This window comes from Electrophorus electricus, chromosome 14, assembly GCF_013358815.1.
Source record: "Electrophorus electricus isolate fEleEle1 chromosome 14, fEleEle1.pri, whole genome shotgun sequence".
Classification (NCBI taxonomy): domain Eukaryota; kingdom Metazoa; phylum Chordata; class Actinopteri; order Gymnotiformes; family Gymnotidae; genus Electrophorus; species Electrophorus electricus.
In genome coordinates this window covers 10,110,082-10,125,873 of record NC_049548.1, presented here as the reverse complement: position 1 = coordinate 10,125,873, position 15,792 = coordinate 10,110,082, and the positions used below count along the sequence as shown (strand labels likewise).

The 15,792-nt window shown below is 39.0% G+C and overlaps 1 long non-coding RNA gene across 1 annotated transcript; it reads left to right on the top strand.

The window, feature by feature from the left end:
• The first annotated feature begins 228 nt into the window (after positions 1 to 228).
• Positions 229 to 5,549, top strand: LOC118242388. Its single transcript, XR_004776810.1, has 4 exons — positions 229 to 311; positions 975 to 1,275; positions 1,781 to 1,831; positions 5,155 to 5,549. It is a non-coding gene; the product is annotated as an uncharacterized LOC118242388 (long non-coding RNA).
• Positions 5,550 to 15,792: the final 10,243 nt, after the last annotated feature.

Genomic DNA, 15,792 nt, shown 5'->3' with positions numbered 1-15,792 from the left:
TCACCAAAAATATTTGTTTCCACTGGGCTACAGATGTAGGTAAAAAATAGCAATTGTAAAAACGTAAAATATTTAAGAATTTCACTGTCCAGGAATTTGAAATTAGGTATCAAAACAAGGGCGCACACTCATAAGTAAAAGTGAAACTCAACGTAAGAAACTCGAGTTTCACTGCGATAACCCAGTATCACGCCCAGTATTACAGCATCCCACCAATATGCATTACACTTTAGGGCTTTATACTGGTCTCTGTACAGATCTCTTGGTCTCGAAATCTTTGCCCTTTAGAACTCAAGCAAAGCACAAGACAGGTAAATATTCACAAAAATAATGTGTTTATAATGTGATATTATTCTTATTATTGTTTTTATTTATTATTAGTATTTTTATTATTAACCCCGAAATCCTGCTCTATGGAGTATGCTTACTCATTTTGTTTGTCCCTTTTTGTAGGAAAGGTATGTTTTGCTATGATTTGTTGTTGATGGCTTTTTTTGATGTTTTGAAATGACTCGTAGATCTGATCCTGCTTCGATTCCTGTAGGTGGTCAACGGTTTTACATTATATGCATTAATGCTTCAGTGCTTGCTGCCTTGATAGAAATATTTTCTTTTAAAAGGGGGTAGAGCTGTAGGCAATCAAAATATGCTAAAATCTATCTATCTATCTATCTATCTATCTATCTATCTATCTATCTATCTATCTATCTATATATATATATATATATATATATATATATATATATATAGTTTGCAGAGTTGATGAAGCACCTGTGAGAATTTACAAAATGTCAGTTTAAAATGTGAGAAAGTCCTGTAAAAATGAAAGTGAAAGTGAAAACCCCTATAAATTTACATCAGTTGAGGTATTCCCCCACAATCCAGTCAATTGCTGCAAGAGCAAATATAAGAAAATGAATGTGGAAGTACTAATACTCCTATAAATTGGGATCATTTGTTGTTCCTCTTTTCAGAACTGAAGCAGAAGAAACAGGCAAAACAGGAACAGAGGATACAGAAGCAGACAAGGGAGCCGTATTGGGGGCTGGCGCAGCAGCCTCAGGGAACAGAGTAGTTTCAAAAGTGACTCCCGGCATAGGAAGATAAGTTCAGGAAGTTTAATGCCCGAAATGTAAATGTAAGTAAGTACTTACATTTCGGGCATTTTAAAAATGGTCCTATCCAGAGCGACTTACAAAAGTGCTTTGTCAGTTACTCACAGATCATTTGCTGTACTTCTATTCAGAAACATACAGAAATATACAGAAGAGACAGGTAAGACCAATTCATTGGTTTATGTTAATGTCTGGTTAGATTAATGGGCATTTCTTCTTTATCAGTATGTGTTTCACTTTGCATGTGGTTTGCCTTTTTCTCTCTCCACATGCTGATTGTACAATTTGAATAATTATGTTTTAGTTTTAAATTAGATTGTAATGTAAATCTATGAAAAGATATAACCTTTCTTTTATAAGTTTCATATTTCCAGTAGTGTCTTAACTACATCTACATTTGAATGGTTATAATGTGTTATAGAAGTGAATTAATAATTTATTATGCCTACCACATTTTTAAAATGTTTTTTTTTTCTCATATTTTGCACTGCATTTGTAAATATATTAAGTATGACTTACAGCATGGTTGCACTATGTGAGGGCTTAGTTAAGACATGGGTATAGCAACAAATTCAATAAAATGCAATAGCAATGTTTTAAACAAGGAAATACTAAACAAATTTAAATAACAAAATGAGAAAGCAGCACTGTCGTATACTCCGCAGGTTTACTCTCTTGCCAGTAGGTATTTTCCTCCATCCTCAAGATGAGCCAAGGTAAGGTAACAGAAGTCGAACTTGCCTTTTACTTTCGTTTATTTTGTACTAGAGCTGTGTTGCAAAGAGAAAAACTGCATGAATGATGTTTCTATGAATTGGGCTAATATTTAAGCATAACTGTTGTAACGGTGAGCGGTAACGAGGCGGACACCTGTGCGGAGAAGAGTGAGATTTATTAAGGGTATATCCAAAGTCGTAGAGTTAGTCCAGGGTCAAAGAACCAACACAGAGATTACGGGGATACACGATGAAGCAAAAACACAAGTACACGAAGGCAAACAGGGGAAGCAGGCTACAACAGAAACTAGTAAATAACACATGGAGGTAAGGAAAAACAAACAGTTAAGATAACACACGGGCAAACAAACGCAGGCTTCGAAAAACAGACGGGCTTTCTAACACAGCCAAACATATACACGCAACCATATAAATCCATTCAAACAAACACAATGAACAGCCCAAACACAGGGACTCATACAGGGTGAGCAATCAAACGAGGGGCGTAGAAAATGAAACTACGGCATGGAACTAAAATACACGAGACAGAGAAAAGATGGAAGCTGGGAGGGACATATCGTGACAATTGTAAATGAAAATTCAGCTCTGAATGGTTTTAAATGAACTTATATTTAATATTTAGATTCTGGATGTTTTATTTATTTTTCTACTTTTCCAAAGGACCAATGGAAGCTCTGTGTGTCCTTAAGCAATGTGTTATCATCATATACATCAGCAGAAGGGTTCCTCTGCTTGATTGTGCTGGTATAAGTGACACAGCACCCCCAAGAGTTATGAATATGTGCAATTTTGAAAATAGCAGTTCTTATTAGTTACTTATTAGTTACACACGGGGAAATTCTTAATAATATTCTAAAAAGTAGTTTAAGATAATTTTACAGGCTCTGACAACCTACTGACAAAATTCAGCATATAAGTGGGTTGTCATTAACCACACACAGGTATTACCAGTTTTAATGAGATGCTGGTGTACCTGGGTAATCTGTTCACGCCACAGACAACACTCAGCTATGTCCCCGCTACCACAGTAGAAAGGCTCTAAAATGATGGCATTTTAATGGGAGTTCTTGATGTGATTGATAAGTATGACAGACCAGAAAACACAGGCAGTGATAATCACTATGCTGGTGCATGCAAATATAAATATGGCTCAACTACAAACCAGGACAACGTGTCCCAAAAGCTGGAGCCATAGCTGAGGTTAGATTAGGACGAGTTGGAGCAAAGTGTAGCATCTTTCAAGATGGGATTGGAAGTGCAACAATTTCAGCTGGTCTACTCTCAGCTGGTCTGGAAGTGAATATTGGTGCACATCTTAACCTATTCTATACTTATTCTAACAAATATATGTTGGTTAGAGGATTCCATATTAGTTATTTTGAGAGGTAAGGTTTTCAAAAAAAAAAACCAAAAACCAACATCTCTGTGCACATTACAAAATGTTTATATGACATGAAATGTTTTAATTCAATAGTGAAAATTTATAGAACCTAAAGTGACATTCTCTGAGGTTATACCATGCTGGAAAGCTTATGCGTGTTAAATCTTCCCTAGATTGTCCCCATTCTTTTCTAAGCTCCATGTTATAAAGAACATTCAAATATAGCAGACAAGACAACAAGGTGCTTATTTATATAAGTATATAAATCATGCTAATATTTCCAAGCGCTTCAACCTATGAGCAATACAAAAGCCAAAAAAATGGGCTTAAACTGACGCACATCAACAGGGCAGCAAAGCATACATATGCATGGAAAATATAACACAGAGGATAACAGCAAAACAGGATAATAAAGTGAAACAGAGGACTGATATTACGAAGATGCCGCCCTCTTGTGGTTGGTGCGGGGTACTGCTGGGAGCTAGTGTAATATTTTATTAAATCTGATTGAAATAAACCTGCCTATAACCAGTAAGCATACTAAGCATGTACTGTGCATAAATGTATACAGGATGACTATATTGATTTATGTTGTCTGCACTAAATTATGATTCTTAGATCAGCACAATGCAGAAGGAACTTTTTTCTTCTCCTCAGCTGTCCAGATTTGTTGCTCTTGAGTCCATTGGAAATGTGCTTTCTAGTTCTACACTAAGTATTGGAACCCATTTGAGACAAAATCCACGGTGTGTTCTGAGATGACATAATAACTGATGTTTTAGGTTTATTGGTTTCCTTGAACATAAGGAGATAAAGATTTCATTTAAAGGATGGCTCTGATCCTTGGTGGCACTGGTTCCGCTTGAGATCACCTGATGCAGTGTAAAGAGCTTCAGTGTGGGGATCTGCCCCAATGTTCTGTGCTGTGTGAACAATTCCATCCAGTGCTTTGTAGTCATAACAGCATACCACACCAGTTACCACACCGGCCTTTTAGAGTTATTCTTGAGTTATTCTTGAGTTTAAATACACCCTCTGCTGACAAGGCTTGATTTGCTATCCCTCTAGTGAGTAGGGAAGGAACTGCAGCTGCAGCTGATTTTTAAATGCAGGGCACAACAGAGCTGAGCGAGTGCAGTTAGCAGAGTAGCCTTTGTTAATGGAGTATACTAATCTGCCAGGCTGACAGCAACATCTGTGCACTTTGTAGGAATCTAACATCAAAGCTTAAGGAAGAGATTTGCGTTCTTTGCTTGTGCCATTTCAATATGTGATTAGTGGAGATAGTATTACTCAATACAAATTCTTATTCGGAGTGACTTGGGAGTGTTTCGACATTTTATTTTTGGTTTTTAGTAGGATGTAACTATGGTGAACTTCTGTGGGGAGTTAAAAGGCACCACAATATGTAACCTGTGTTTATAGGCCCTGGGTGTGCTATATCTGGAGGTGTGTGTGTATGTGCCAACCAGACTGTTTTCTAGCGCATGCAAGAGCTGTCTGGGGAAGAATCCGATGAGGTGAAACGAACCAAAATCTATTTTAAAAACTTTCCTTAGAAATGTACACATATATAACTCTGGGAGCATCAAAGCAAAGGGATGCAGGAACAAGCCATGGAAACAGACATTTTTTCAAACAGAAACTGATACACATGTGATGAATGACAGGATAAGTCACAAGTTGCAGCACAGTCCAACGCCAGGACAACAACCAACAAGCTCTAGAGCAAACACAAGGGTTTAAAAACATACACCAATAAGAGGAGTAATAAAGCGCAGGTGTAATGAGCTAAAAAGGGGGGTGTGGCAATGCAAAAACCAAACAGTATCACATAGAGAATTGTCACATAGAGAACTGTGAATATTGGTGCACATCTTAACCCTGAGGGCATTCTTGATGTGATCGATTACTATGACAGGCCAGGAGGTGCATATGCTGAAGGACTGTATGCCAACGCAGACACATATGCATATGCCTTTACTGACAAACCAGGACAACGCATCCCAAAAGCTGGAGCCGTAGCTGAAGCTGGAATATGACGAGCTGGAGCAGCGTGGAGCATCTTTGAAGCTGAAGCCAAAGGGCCAAACGCTTCTACAGCTGCTCAGGCTAATGTCCTGGAAGCGAGTGCCATGGCTTGGGCTGAGGGCTGAGGTTGCAAGTGCATCAGCTGGTCCACTTAGACTGATCGCTGGTCTGGGAGTGGACACAGGTGTAAGAGTTGGGCTTGTGGGAGCAGAAGTTAAGTTCTTGGGTACTGGTATTAAAGTTGGTGATACTGGTGTTGGGGTTTCAGTGCTTGGAAGTGAAGTAAGTGCAATAATGTAACTGAAAAACAAAATCTTATCAGAACTCTTTTTTTCTTGTGAAAAGGTTTGAAATCAATCAAGCAGTAAATTTAAAGTGGTATGCATACTTGTTTCATAGATATGTGCAAGGGTTTCACTGATTTCACCCTATACGGCCCCCATAGAAAGGACCTCAGTCTCCTCTGAAAGTATAGATGGCTCTGCCCTTTCTTGAACACTGCACAGGTATTAGAACTCCAGTCCAGGTGGTCGTCTAAGGGCACACGCAGGTGCTGTAAGTACAAACCACTTCCACATCAACTCCATCGATGGTAGCCAGTGACAGGGGAGGACTTAGTTTCCTAACGTTCACCACCATCTCACTCGTCTTACTGATGTTGAGCTGCAGTTGCTTCAGTTCACACCAGTTGATAAAGTCAGACACCAGCTTCCTGTATTCAGCCTCCAGCCCATTCCTGATATACCTCACAATGGCCGTGTCATCAGAGAATTTCTGCAGCTGGCAGAGTTGTATCTGAAGTCAGAGGTGTAAATGTTGTACAGGAATGGTGCTAATACAGTCCCCTGAGGAGCCCTCATGCTGCACATGGCTGTGTCTGAAACAGCCCTGCAGCCACACAAAGTGGGGTTGATAAGTCAGATAGGCCATTGTCCACAAGATGATGGATTCATCCACCTGCATCTGCCACAGTTTCTCCCCTCGTACACAGCACAAGGCACGGGGACAGGCTTGGCACGAGGGCTCGTGGAGTGGCTTCTTCCACTCCAGGAACAGGAGCTGACGGGTCTGGAGGTGTGGCTGCGGCGTCCAGTGGTGGCGGGTCCGGAGGCACAGCTACACGAACAGACCTGGTGACAGAACGGGCGGCATCTCACACCGGGAACGGGAACTGGATCAGGACGGGTGGCATCTCTCACGCCGGGTACGGGAACAGACTGGGTGGCTTGCGAGACTACCACAGGCATTGGTGGGGTGACCCTGCAGGAACACACAGATACAGAATCTTCTCGACAGTTCTCAAGGTGCATATGAACTACGGAGAGATCGCATTTGCACTTGAGCACCCACTTAGTGACGTTAGACAGGTTCTGTGCCTTCACTCTGCCTACTCACGTCTTGCGCTGCAGGCCGCTCCCCCCTGCAGCGTTGGTCAAGACGGGCAGACTCTTGACGCTTACCTGAGATCTCATCGTCATCAAATAAACAGGTTCCTGCTTTTTCCGGGAACAACGAGATGCCCGTGTACCCGCAGCATCAGGGGATTTGCTATCTCTGGTTTGGTGGCGCAGAGACTTAACGAACTTGGACTACGTAGAAACAGCTGGAGTTTCGTCCCAGCGGAACAATCAGCTGCCAGAGTCTCGCTCTCTCGCTGCATCCTTGTTAGGCTGTTCATTCTGTAACGGTGAGCGGTGAGGAGGCAGACGCATGTGTGGAGAAGAGGAGATTTATTAGGAGCAAATCCAAAATCAGAGTCGTTGTAGCAGTCCAGGGTCATAGAGCCAGTACGGAGATTACGGGGATACATGATCAAACAAACAAAACACACAAAGGCAAACAGGGGAAGCAGGCTATAACAAAGGCTAAGAAACACTTGGGCTACGATAAACACAAAGGCATGGAGTACAAACTTAAATACATGCATACACAGGCCTTCAAAAACATACACATAAATGCACAGAATTAAAGAAACAATGAACAGCCCAGACACAGGGCACATGACAGGGTTTAAAAACATGAACTTAACAAGGTAGAAACAAGGGACAGGTGTAAGTAATCAAACGAGGGGCGGAGAAAACGAAACTGTGGCATGGAACTAAAATACGCAAGACAGGGAAAACATGGAATACGGAAGCTTGGAGGGACTAATTGTGACATAGGTTTCTGTATTAGTTCTTTTGAGAGGTAAGATTTTCAGTAACAACAAAAAAAATCTAAAAGGTCCCTTGGATACCCAAACAACTCATTTACATTTACTGCATTTAGCAGATGCTCTTATCCAGAGCGACTTACAAAGGTGCTTTGTCATTTAGAGTCCAATATACCAATGATCTAGAATACTGTAGAAATACAGAAATACAGGTTACTGCTGATGCCTAGAAGTACAAAATACATAAGGTCTATCTTAAACAATGATAAGTGTAATAAACAATAAGTATAAATTTAGTTAGTCAATACAAGAGCAGGGTCAGTTGTCATTTAAATATTCCACGAATAGATGGGTCTTCAGTCCATGCACATGTTACAATGACACTTTCATCCACGGAAACTTACAATTATGTCCGAATACAACTCGAGCAATTAAGGGTGAAGGGCCTTGCTCAGGTGCACAACAGAGCAATTTCACAGTAGTGGGGCTTGTACTTGCAAGCTTCTGATTACTATTTGTGTACATTGACCACTGAGCTACCACTGCCCAAAATCAGTTAATCAACATCAGTGCAATAAACAATACGCTACAATAAGTACTTGAGTTTCATTTAGTCAACATAGGAGCAGGATCAGTGGTCATTTCAATATTCCACAAATAGATGGGTTTTCAGTCCGCATTTGAAGACTGCAAGGAAGACCAACACAGAAAGACTGAAGAGGAGCTTCTTCCCGCAGGCCATTCGGGCCCTGAATCAGGGCAACTGATGAACTGTGGGGACCACTCTGTGCACTGCATATGATGTCAATAACAGCATGAAGGACTGCAATAACTGTAAATTGTAAATTGCAACTGGTAATTGTACATTTTGTATATACACATATATACATATACATATTATATTATACATATACTGTATGTATCCCTGTATCCCTGTATCCCTGTATCCCTTCAGCTTGGACAGAGCAGTCACAAAAGCATTTCATTGCGAGTTATACCACGTATGACTATGTATGTGACAAATAAAACTTTGAAACTTGAAACTGAAACTCTGCTGTCCGGACAGCAAGCGGAGGTTAGTTCCATCATCTAGGAGCCAGGACAGAGAATAGTCTCGATGCTTGTCTTCCATGAGACTTGAAGCTTAATATTTCAAGCTGACCTGTAAATGAGGTTCAAAGTACTAGAGGTATGAATGGAGCTTTGACCATTGACCAGCTAGAGATCTGAACTGATCTGAACACCACTTGCCCATACATACAGAAATTCCTCCTACATTCCCCCTACACAGAAGAATTCAGCCTACATTCCAGTGAGGCAGTCATATTTAAGTCATATGTAAAAATGAAAATGAAAATACTCTTTCCCATATAAATTTAGATAATTTGTTGTACCTTTATTCAGAACAGAAACATACAGAAGAAACAGGTAAGTCCCATGCAGCGTCTGTGGTTAATGTTAATGTCTGGTTAGATTAATGGGCATTTCTTCTTTGTTAGTTTGTGTTTGACTTTGCATGTGGTTTGCTTTTTTTCTCTCTCCACATATTGATTGTTCAATTTGAATAATTGTGTTTAATTTTTAGTTTTAAATTAGATTGTTATGTAAATCTATGAAAAGATATAACCTTTCTTTTATAAGTTTCATATTTTCACACTATTTCCAGTAGTATCTTAACTACATCTACATTTGAATGGTTATAATGTGTTATATAAGTGAATGAATAATTTCCAATAAATGAATGTCCAATAAACCCATTATCTAGAATACTGTAGAAATACAGGGATCACTGCTGATGCCTAGAAGTGCAAAATAGTTAAGGTCATTCATGTCAGATGAGGTGTTAATACTCAGTGTGGAGGAGGTATGGGCTGTGAATGACAGTGGCTGTAGTAGTCCTGAGGTGTTAAGAGCATTTTTAGAGAAGGGCATTCTAACAAATATATGTTGGTTACAGGATCCCATATTAGTTATTTTGAGAGGTAAGGTTTTCAAAAACAAACAAACAACATCTCTGTGCACATTACAAAATGTTTATATGACATGAAATGTTTTAATTCAATAGTGAAAATTTATAGAACCTAAAGTGACATTCTCTGAGGTTATACCATGCTGGAAAGCTTATGCGTGTTAAATCTTCCTTAGATTGTCCCCATTCTTTTCTAAGCTCCATGTTATAAAGAACATTCAAATATAGCAGACAAGACAACAAGGTGCTTATTTACATATATTATTAAATTTCCACTCTGGGATATGTGTCAAGTTGCTGTCATAACTTGGGGACTGACTGAAGCAAAACTGCTGCTGATTGTAAGGGTTGGTAATGAGGTGGTTTGCATGAACCATTAATGAATATTTGTGAGCAGTAACAGGGTGGAATATGAGGCTCATTCACTTGTACAAATGCTTAAGAATATTGTCATTTATAAAGAGAAAATTGAATGTTGAAAATTGAATCAAATCATTTGGGGGCCCTACACCATTTCCTGTTATTTATGCACATGCACTTTCACTCTGGAATTTGATGTTTTTTAGATGTGAAGAATCTAAAACCTAAAGCAAGCAGGAAATTCTCCACAAGGTGTAGTGTCACAGGGGTACTTTGCATCAATGACATTGTGCATCCTTTTGTTAATGAGATCCCTGGTAAGGCTGTCTGAACATCTAAGCGATCTGAACTGATAGAAAACAGTTCATCAGCAATTCACAACTTGCCCTTATGCTCATGTGTCCTACCCACATTTATGGACCCATTCACAAGCTTTTGATTTAATAAGACTAAATATCAAACTGAAACAAATTAAATGTCATGTCTTGAAGTCTTGATTGAAATATGTTTAAAGAAACTGGTAGCAGTTATTTTACCACCTTGGAGGTGTGTGCAGCATGCAATTGGATACATCAGGAAGTATATAAATCATGCTAATATTTCCAAGTGCTTCAACCTATGAGCAATACAAAAGCCAGAAATAAATGTGCTTAAACTGACGCACATCAACAGGGCAGCAAAGCACAGATATGCATGGAAAATATAACACAGAGGATAACAGCAAAACAGGATAATAAAGTGAAACAGAGGACTAATATTACGAAGATATCCCTCTAGTGGTTGGTGGGGGGTACTGCTGGGAGCTAGTGTAATATTTTATTAAATCTGATTGAAATAAACCTGCCTATAACCAGTAAGCATACTAAGCATGTACTGTGCATAAATGTCTACAGGATGACTATATTGATTTATGTTGTCTGCACCAAATTATGATTCTTACATCAGCACAATGCAGAAGGAACTTTTTTCTTCTCCTCAGCTGTCCAGATTTGCTGCTCTTGAGTCCATTGGAAATGTGCTTTCTAGTTCTACACTAAGTATTGGAACCCATTTGAGACAAAATCCACGGTGTGTTCTGAGATGACATAATAACTGATGTTTTAGGTTTATTGGTTTCCTTGAACATAAGGAGATAAAGATTTCATTTACAGGATGGCTCTGATCCTAGGTGGCACTGGTTCCGCTTGAGATCACCTGATGCAGTGTAAAGAGCGGTGTGGGGATCTGCCCCAATGTTCTGTGCTGTGTGAACAACTCCATCCAGTGCTTTGTAGTCATAACAGCATACCACACCAGTTACCACACCAGCCTTTTAGAGTTATTCTTGAGTTATTCTTGAGTTTAAATACACCCTCTGCTGACAAGGCTTGATTTGCTTTCCCTCTAGTGAGTAGGGAAGGAACTGCAGCTGCAGCTGATTTTTAAATGCAGGGCACAACAGAGTTGAGCGAGTGCAGTTAGCAGAGCAGCCTTTGTTAATGGAGTATACTAATCTGCCAGGCTGACAGCAACATCTGTGCACTTCATAGGAATCTAACATAAAAGCTTGAGGAAGAGATTTACATTCTTTGCTTGTGCCATTTCAGTAAGTGATTAGTGGAGATAGTATTACTCAATGCAAATTCTTCTTTGGAGTGACTTGTGAGTGTTTCGACATTTTATTTTTGGTTTTTAGTAGGATGTAACTATGGTGAACTTCTGTGGGGGAGGTAAAATGCACCACAATATGTAACCTGTGTTTATAGGCCCTGGGTGTGCTATATCTGGAGGTGTGTGTGTGTGCGCCAACCAGACTGTTTTCTAACGCATGCCAGAGCTGTCTGGGGAAGAATCCGATGAGGTGAAACGAACCAAAATCTATTTTAAAAACTTTCCTTACAAATTCACACATATATAACTCTGGGAGCATCAAAGCAAAGGGATGCAGGAACAAGCCATGGAAACAGACATTTTTTCAAACAGAAACTGATACACATGTGATGAATGACAGGACAAGTCACAAGTCGCAGCACAGTCCAACGCCAGGACAACAACCAACAAGCTCTAGAGCAAACACAAGGGTTTAAAAACATACACCAATAAGAGGAGTAATAAAGCGCAGGTGTAATGAGCTAAAAAGGGGGGTGTGGCAATGCAAAAACCAAACAGTATCACATAGAGAACTGTCACAGACAACAACAAAAACAAAGTTTGGAAAATGTCAACTTATTGCAATATATTTCCTCTTACCTTGAGTTTAACTGACTAAGATATATGAAAAGGCCAATTTAGTTTTAATTGGTAATATATCCACAATGTTCAGCAAGATAGTTAATCTAATCTGTATATAATTTATGCTTAATCCTCAAATCCAGCAACACTAAATTCCACAATGAGCTATGGACATGAAGTGCTAAGTATGAAAGGCATGCATTTATGGATTTATAAACTCTTCTAGCAAGGAAAAAATCATAATGCACCACATGCTAGTGCACATTGTTTTGGGTTTGATGCCTATCTGAGAATAGTGTCCAGGAAACAGAACTGACACTGAACTGGAATTGCATGAAAAAATGTTCAACTTCACAAAATAGGGTGACTTTACTACTGGTTAACATCATTAATCACTTTTTTTAAATCTATGAAAAAATAAGCGGTTATACATAGTTTGTGTTTTCATTCTTTCTTTCATTTTTTTTAAATTTCTTGCTTTCTTTCTTAATTGCATTCTTGCAAAAACATGTAAAAATACACAATATCTCGAATAATAGTTGCTTCTGCAGGTGCATCTCAGAGTCTCAGAGGATTCTGTATAATAGCTAAGTGCTCCTGAGGAGCATCTTTTTAAGAGATCAGTCATTGTAATGATGAGAAATTATCAATACATGGTTATTGTCCTGGTGTTGGACTGTGCTGCTATTTGTGACTTGTCCTGTCATTCGTCACATGTGTATCAGTTTCTGTTTAAAAAAATGTCTGTTCCCATGGCTTGTTCCTGCAGCCCTTTGCTTTGATGCTGCCAGAGTTATATATGTGTGCATTTCTAAGGATAAAATTGGAAAGTTTTTTAAATAGATTTTGGTTCGTTTCACCTCATCGGATTCTTCCTCAGACAGCTCTGGCATGCGTTAGAAAACAGTCTGGTTGGCGCACACACACACACCTCCAGATATAGCACACCCAGGGCCTATAAACACAGGTTACATATTGTGGTGCATTTTACCTCCCCCACAGAAGTTCACCATAGTTACATCCTACTAAAAACCAAAAATAAAATGTCGAAACACTCACAAGTCACTCCAAAGAAGAATTTGCATTGAGTAATACTATCTCCACTAATCACTTACTGAAATGGCACAAGCAAAGAATGTAAATCTCTTCCTCAAGCTTTTATGTTAGATTCCTATGAAGTGCACAGATGTTGCTGTCAGCCTGGCAGATTAGTATACTCCATTAACAAAGGCTACTCTGCTAACTGCACTCGCTCAGCTCTGTTGTGCTCTGCATTTAAAAATCAGCTGCAGCTGCAGTTCCTTCCCTACTCACTAGAGGGAAAGTAAATCAAGCCTTGTCAGCAGAGGGTGTATTTAAACTCAAGAATAACTCAAGAATAACTCTAAAAGGCCGATGTGGTAACTGGTGTGGTACGCGGTTATGACTACAAAGCGCTGGATGGAGTTGTTCACACAGCACAGAACATTGGGGCAGATCCCCACACTGAAGCTCTTTACACTGCATCAGGTGATCTCAAGCGGAACCAGTGCCACCAAGGATCAGAGCCATCCTGTAAATGAAATCTTTATCTCCTTATGTTCAAGGAAACCAATAAACCTAAAACATCAGTTATTATGTCATCTCAGAACACACCATGGATTTTGTCTCAAATGGGTTCCAATACTTAGTGTAGAACTAGAAAGCACATTTCCAATGGACTCAAGAGCAGCAAATCTAGATAGCTGAGGAGAAGAAAAAAGTTCCTTCTGCATTGTGCTGATGTAAGAATCATAATTTGGTGCAGAAACATAAATCAATATAGTCATCCTGTAGACATTTATGCACAGTACATGCTTAGTATGCTTACTGGTTATAGGCAGGTTTATTTCAATCAGATTTAATAAAATATTACACTAGCTCCCAGCAGTACCCTGCACCAACCACAAGAGGGCGGCATCTTCGTAATATTAGTCCTCTGTTTCACTTTATTATCCTGTTTTGCTGTTATCCTCTGTGTTATATTTTCCATGCATATCTGTGCTTTGCTGCCCTGTTGATGTGCGTCAGTTTAAGCCCATGTTTTTTGGCTTTTGTATTGCTCATAGGTTGAAGCACTTGGAAATATTAGCATGATTTATATACTTGCTGATGTATCCAATAGCATGCTGCACAACCTCCAAGGTGGTAAAATAACTGGTACCAGTTTCTTTAAACATATTTCAATCAAGACTTCAAGACATGGCATTTAATTAGTTTCAGTTTGATATTTAGTCTTATTAAATCAAAAGTTTGTGAATGGGTACATAAATGTGGGTGGGACACATGAGCATAAGGGCAAGTTGTGAATTGCTGATGAACTGTTTTCTATCAGTTCAGATCGCTTAGATGTTCAGACAGCCTTACCAGGGATCTCATTAACAAAAGGATGCACAATGTCATTGATGCAAAGTACCCCTGTGACACTACACCTTGTGGAGAATTTCCTGCTTGCTTTAGGTTTTAGATTCTTCACATCTAAAAAACATCAAATTCCAGAGTGAAAGTGCATGTGCATAAATAATAGGAAATGGTGTAGGGCCCCCAAATGATTTGATTCAATTTTCAACATTCAATTTTCTCTTTATAAATGACAATATTCTTAACCATTTGTACAAGTGAATGAGCCTCATATTCCACCCTGTTACTGCTCACAAAAATTCATTAATGGTTCATGCAAACCACCTCATTATCAACCCTTACAATCAGCAGCAGTTTTGCTTCAGTCAGTCCCCAAGTTATGACAGCAACTTGACACATATCCCAGAGTGGAAATTTAATAATATATGTAAATAAGCACCTTGTTGTCTTGTCTGCTATATTTGAATGTTCTTTATAACATGGAGCTTAGAAAAGAATGGGGACAATCTAGGGAAGATTTAACATGCATAAGCTTTCCAGCATGGTATAACCTCAGAGAATGTCACTTTAGGTTCTATACATTTTCACTATTGAATTAAAACATTTCATGTCATATAAACATTTTGTAATGTGCACAGAGATGTTGGTTTTTTTTTTTTGGAAAACCTTACCTCTCAAAATAACTAATATGGGATCCTGTAACCAACATATATTTGTTAGAATGCCCTTCTCTAAAAATGCTCTTAACACCTCAGGACTACTACAGCCACTGTCATTCACAGCCCATACCTCCTCCACACTGAGTATTAACACCTCATCTGACATGAATGACCTTAACTATTTTGTACTTCTAGGCATCAGCAGTGATCCCTGTATTTCTACAGTATTCTAGTTAATGTATGTGGAGAGAGAAAAAAGCAAACCACATGCAAGGTCAAACACCTACTGACAATGAAGAAATGCCCATTAATTCATTAAACTTGCACACACGCACGCCACTTGCACATATCTATGAAACGCTTCTGCATACCTATGAAACACTTGCGCATAAATATGAAACATTTTCACATAAATAATCTGTTACTTACATTTGCGTATGATAACTTACACTTGCGTATATGTACACATGCACATTCATTTACTGGTGTGTAAACAGAGAGTTTAACTTCACTTGTGTGTGTGTATGTATGCCGCGTGTGTGTAAAGCAATTTTCAGTGCACCCAGAAGTCATTTCATTGTAACAGGAAGGCAGATATTTAACATTATTTTAATATTTTTACAATTAAATGACTTCAAGCCGTAGGGAGCAGCTGCCTAATGTGGTTCTGGACAAAAGCAAAAGACAAACTTAATACGGCACTCATTTTTTCATGTAAATGTTTTGTTCTTTTATTTCATTTTTTTAATCATTTTATTACAAGGCAAAGGAAGACCATTTTAAAGCAGTTGTTAAATG